Genomic DNA, 6,566 nt, shown 5'->3' on the forward strand with positions numbered 1-6,566 from the left:
TTTAGATGAGCTATGTGAATGCTCTAAAAACTGGGTTATCTCTTCTGTCTCTTCTTCCTGCTTATCCTGGGAACATTTTGTCAGCTCAATGAAGTGGAATGGCCTAAGCTGGAGAAATAGAGAAACAGTAATTCCATGATACTATGCAATTCAGCCACTCTCCGAAGGTATGGAAAATTTATACAAGAACCTGCTCTGAATCAGGTAGAGTGGAGGATCAGATTCATGCTCTGATCCACTGGTTATGCTGGAGAGCACATCCTTCTGAAAAGTCTTGCTTATTACTGTGTTTTGCACAAGGTTTAATTCAGTTTTGCACCCTAAAATCAGCTTTGTATCTAGGTGCATGGTGGAGGAATGCCTGCTAATCTTACTGGTACTAGGCATGACTCCTGGTTAGATAAGTGGCGTTAGGCTGTAGGTGACTTCATGCATAGCTTCTTATTTTGGCACACTGAAATTTTATTAAGCGTGGATACATCTAAGTAGGAATAATAAGGCTTGTAAAAGGTGGAGTCCTTTGCAGAAGTAGCCTGCATGTTACTGAAGAATATTTGGCTTTTTATGTTGGTAATTGCATTTTTCCAGTTGTAATGACTGGAAATTGTGAGTTTTTCCTGAAATGAAAGACATACATAAAAGCTGGAAAATTCTTTAAAACTCTTAGAATGGGATTCTTTAAAATGGGAATGGTATTCCTCCCCTTAAAATTACTTTCTGTAACTCATCCTATAAGTTCAAAATCCTCATCTTCACTGTATCCGGTTGTGCTTATATGTTTGCTTTCTCTCCTTGCTTCACTTTCCCTAACTTACCACTAAGTGAGGCACTTAATCGCATACATAGCAGATGATTAAGGGAGCTGTGGACACTTCCAAACGCAAAACGTCCTGATCAAATGTCCAGTGCAAAAATCCTTAACAAAATAGGTACTTTAATGCTTAAGAATAGTGGACAGAACCTTGTCTTAAATAGTGCCCACAGCTGTTTAGCAGATGACACCATTGTTATAGTTCATGACATCTGGAAAATAATTTATTTTGATATTTTAAGGGACTTAGAAACAATTTGAAATACTGTTGCAGGCTTGCAGAAGTAAGTTAGGTATGAAACTATATTGTTCTATGCATAGAATTTTGAAAATAATTTTCACAACATTTAGATAAGTATAAATACATAGTTTTTATTAAAAATGACCAGCTGTCTACTCTCCTTGATTTTAGGGGTTTTGTGTGATTAATTTGTTTTTCTTTCAGATTTTCATTGTGCTTACCTGTATCTCTAGGTACTAAAATATCTTTACAATACATGATCTTCAACCCACCTATATAGGAGTGAAATATGTGCCACTTAGCTTTTCCCTCTGACTAGATTAAATTTACTTCATTTTTCACCTCACACAGACATCACATTACAGTAAATTATGTACATAAGTACCAAGTCATGATAATAAGGTTAATGAAAAGGTATTCTGTATTAAAAAGGAAAATAACTTTTGCCTTATTTCAGGTTGCTGTAATTCTCCTTTTTTTCTCTGCTTAGCTTTAAGTAGCAGAATCAGCAGATTGAGGGGTGACATCTGAATAGATAAATACACATTAGGAAGATTTCCATCCTTGTGTAAGTCTTTCCTGCTAGAGCCCAGATGATGCAATTCCATTTAAAGCGTCAAGGAGGGACAGTAGGTCTTGGCACAAGATCAGGATATTGTTCACAGTTTTGCTACAATCATCCTTTGCTCTTTCTGAAAATATAGGTACTGATACTACTTTTTGCATAAAATTATGTATTCATTGGATTGTCCATTTGCTATAAATGAAATATGCCTCCCTGTTATTTAGAATCTTGTCCTGACCTTGTTTGGAATCTTCTCCCATTAATGTAAATAATACACAATCATAACTATAAAGCAGAAATGTATTTACAGACTATCCAGGCTTAAAGTTTGTTTCTAAAATAAAATGGACACTCTGGAAAGACAGAGAGTGCCTTCTCTTGCTTGGGCCATAATAGTTGAGTTTATTGTCTTCTGTTGCCTTGAGACTGGTGCTCTAATGAACTCTCTAAAAGTCTCACTGCATTGCTTTATAAATTGAATGATCCTAACAAACTAAATTTATAGTTTCATATCAGTATCTCCTATGTTGTTAGCATAAACTATGTTAGCAGGTATTGCACATTAATTTATTGATAAGATATAAAATAAGCTGCTTTATTCTCATTACTCCTCTCTGCACATCTCCTTCTAAGCACTTACAGAAAGGAATTATGCTTAACTACCTGTGAAGGCTGAAGGATGTTTGGAGCAACAATGCTTTTCTGGATTCCTTCTCAGTCATTTCAGCTTTTGTTGATCTGGTATTCTGCTTCCCAGGATTGAACGACATCTGAGCAAAATGCTCAAGCAAAAGTTTTCAAAGGTAGATCATAACAGACTGTGATTTCTTGTTACAGAATGATGGCTGATACCTACTGTTTCCTTTTGATTATCATCACAGATATGTCAAGTCATACAGAAGTAATTTAGGTAGTTGGAAAACTCTTCGTCTGCAGCCAAAGTGTGGAGAGAGCAGAGTTTGTTTGTGTCCTAGTGTTTGAAGATGTAACAAAAAATGCTAGCTGTCAGCATCTTCTCCACTGGCTTTTAACACCTCTGTGTTCAGTCCTTTATTTCCCACTGGGGAATTCTGATTCAGAGATATATCTCTGTGCTCTGATGTAGCACAGTGGGGTACCGTGGCCTATAGAGTAAGGGGCACTACTCTTTCATTTAGTGCCTTAAGGCTGTGACTGAGCTTGACAGTATGTGCACCCAGATGGCTTTATGTGGGTTGGCTGACTGGCTGTGGGAAGCATGCTGGTTTTATAATGCAAGAAGTGATTTTTCAGGGGCACTGCTGTCTGCATATCTCTATCTATTGCATTAGTACTCTTGTCCCTATATGCTCAAGATTGGTTTCTATAGAAAGCAAGAGAAGTTGATGGAAATAGTGCTTACATACTTTTTTAAAGGCTTAGAAGCAGGAAGTATAAAAAGCAGCAGAGAGACTGTAGTCTGCTTGTCTCCTGGCACAGCTGGCTGAGCTGGTGTGACTTTGAAACAGACTCAAAGCTGGGCTTTGTTCTGAGTAACCCACACATCAGATAACAAAACAGTGCCCAACTTTTAATGTCTTTTTATAATTCCACCTCTATTTTTTTAAAAATAAATTATAGAGGAATAATTAGCTCTCATAATTAGCTCTAGATCCTATTAAAAAGATTGGTTGCAAAGAAGGCATTAGGCCAAGTAGGGCCATGTACATTGCTGCTATAAAGTCAACCAGCAGAGGGTACTAATGACTTTCATTGTTGACTCTTGCTTATGTAAATGTTAATATATTCAGTGCTGAAATGTGTATTTGAAAACAACGGTATATTGCCAGTTTTAAACAAAAAGACAAGTTTGTCGTCTACTCTCCATTTTGCTGCCTGCATTTGATTTCCATATCTTCAGTGGACGTTTCACTTAGACGTTCACGTTTTATATGTGGGGCATGAGTTAGCCAAAAAGGTTGTATAGAGGAGAGAGTAAGTTATTGGCACATGCTCACTGGAAGACTATGCTCTGAAGAAGTATGTAATACCAAGGATAGGGGATGTGATTGTATAAGATGGTGGATGCTTAATCCCTTGGAAAAGCTGCTTGATGTGTACCGCAATTAAAATTAAGTCTCTGTGAGTACCAGGCAGAACTTTCTAAACCCACAGGTCACCAAAGCTATGGAGGACTAATAGATCTGGGCTACGTTAGCAGTGATTTTGAGCTCAGCTGCTTGTGCCTGGGGCTGGAGGGCAGTGTGACCAGCGGGCACTCAGCCAAGGGGTCAGCTGGTCGCCACCCACTGCAGGTGTGCAGGGTCCAGCCTGTGAGGGAGAGCAGGGTAGAGGCTGGGCTGTCAGCAGGGTCCCTGTACCACTGGTCAGGCTGGGTCATGGCCAGGCTGTGCTGGGGAGCTTGGCCCCAGCTGTGATGTTCTAGGTGGGTCATTCTAGCTATCATGGCCTTCCAGGGCCTATCAGGTCACATCCTGGGACCCTTCTCGCTGCTGAAGCCTGAGGTCTGGCCATGCCAGGCCAGCAGTGATGAGCAGCTTTGTACCTCTGAGGCATTTCTGTGCTGTGCATTTATTTGCTGTGCACTTGAGCCAGACTTTTTTTTCAGAGCCCCTTTTGGCTTGGCTTCCACTTGACATTGAATGGCTTTTACTGTTTAGATGCTGTGGGAAGTGCCCGTCTCCAGGTTGTAAAGAGGTCTAGGCAGCAGGAGACAATTAAGATAAACTGGCCCTTACTGAATTAATTAAAAGGATCGGTAAGGCGATGAGCAGTGAGGCTCTGCTCAGTGACGTCTCCTAGTACCAGTGCACTGTTTGCTGGCAGCCTCCGTGGTCGTCCCAGCCAGAGGCTGTTCCAGCCTGGTCGTTGCCAGCAGTGCACGCATCTGTGGTGTCTATGGCTTTGATTGCTTTTTATATTCATGAATTTCTTTTAAAAAGTTTTTTGTTGTGGTATGATTGCTGTGTAGAGCCATGTGTTTTAAAATCCAGAATCGGGACCAATGGTGTGCATAAAGTGATGTGCTGAATAATGGCCCAAAATTTAGAAGCAGATGGAGCTCCTTCCTGTGTGCATCTCTTAGAAAGCACCACAGTGGTGCTAAACTGGTTTTGAGATGATGTCTGCTGGGAGGGTCCAAGTACAGTTTGTCTCCTCATGATTTTGCTGGGAATACATGGAATGTGACATGTTTGTGACCAGGCACAGATATTTTGGTAGCATGCCACTTAATGCTAAGTATTGTTAGTGGCAGCAAGGACTGTAACTCAATTAGTGTAAGACCCTTTGAACTAATAAGGAAATTTAGAAAAAACAAGTAACTAAAAGATTTTGAAGATACTGTCCAAGATTACCTTTTAGTATGAACTCTAGAGCCTTTATCTGATCATCTACAAACATTTGGGAATATCATCTTGGACCTCTATGTTAAAAAATCTCTCTATACATTTCCTAATACTAGTTATTGTAATAGTATGATAACCTGCACAAAGCTTTTTTTTAAAGTAAGAGTTTTTAGAAGGCCAGATTTTTGAAGCTTATACCTTTTCTGTAACAGAAATGTTTTCTTTATCTACAAGATATATTTGTTTCACTTCTGATAGTCAGAAATATGAAAGCTTCAAACCAAAATACAAGTAGAGAACACAGTCCTTTTGAAAAGTACCTCGACATGGAAAGCTTATTTTTTAATTTACTGCAAGCATCCTATCAGTCAGATGTGCCACAAATTTCAAGACATATGTATTCAGAGTGTTTAATCCAGTACTACTACGGTTGTGGTTGGAGAAAGAAATCCTCAAACATCCTTATAAGTAGCTACACATATATGCAAATCAGACCTAAGAAGTTTCAGAGTGCCTGAAAAAGAGCAAAGATTTTTTTTGGTCTGGGCCCACAGATCTTGCTTCAGCACCATTATATTTTTTGTATATTTTCACTAGGGAAAGTCATAATTTTGTAACAAAAAATATTTTACAACAAATTAACTGTTTTCTACCTTGTAAAGCTGCTAGTCAGATATGCAAAATAATCATAGTTAAGGAAGGAAATATGCCATACTTCATTGTCAGGTCATAAAAATATGATTTATTTCCACTACTCATCTTGGTGTGAGAGATTGTAAGACTGTTTTCAATAAGAACTTCAAATTTAGTGTTCAATTTTCCCTCCATATGTGTAAGTCTGATCTCCATGCATTATATCTCCCTTGGGGCAATGCTTATATCTTAAAATTTCTTTTTAGAAGTTGCAGTATAAAGAAATATTTACTAGTTTGTGTGGACCTACCCACAGAAAACTAGATTCACTGACACTGGTCGAAAGTGCATATTGTACCTTTATATGTCAGTGTGAGTACATATTGTCCATGGGATTTATAATTCAGAAAGAAAAGGCAGAGTGAACAGCAGCTTCCAGCTGTGTGAAGTACTCCCCAGCCTTCTCAGACAGCACACTGAATCACCTTATCACCTATCTTCTGTTTCTGAGCGAATGTTTTTTTTTAAGATGGTTTTCACAGGAGTGCATTGCCCCACCTTTGTGATGCAGGCCGTCTCTTTGGTGGCTGACTTCCCACTGGGAGGATGAAATAGTGGAGCTTCAGGTTGATTCCTGTGGTAAAGCTATCACATTAATTTTGAAGGGGTATAAAGAAATGGGCATATATAAAATTGTTTCACACAGATGTGCTTAAGGTGTGCATCTCAGCTGACTCAGTCTGTTTTTTTCTGCCTGCATTATGCAACCACCCTGAGTATTCGAGAAGAATAAAAATGTTTGGTGACATACTGCCCTATGAGAGTATAATAGCCAACAGATATCTCTGAGGGAATCAGTGGCTGGGGATTCCATCAGCTCAGTGTCTGTGACGAGTTCATGTGCTGGAGACACAAGGCAAAAGATAACTCCCTATTTTCTTGGTTCAGTTTTGCTTGCAGGCACTTTGAAACACCTAATCCTAGGAAAAG

Source organism: Pezoporus occidentalis, unplaced genomic scaffold (genome assembly GCF_034315485.1).
Source record: "Pezoporus occidentalis ecotype Australia unplaced genomic scaffold, CSIRO_AGI_Poc_V1 ctg353, whole genome shotgun sequence".
In the NCBI taxonomy this organism is placed as follows: domain Eukaryota; kingdom Metazoa; phylum Chordata; class Aves; order Psittaciformes; family Psittacidae; genus Pezoporus; species Pezoporus occidentalis.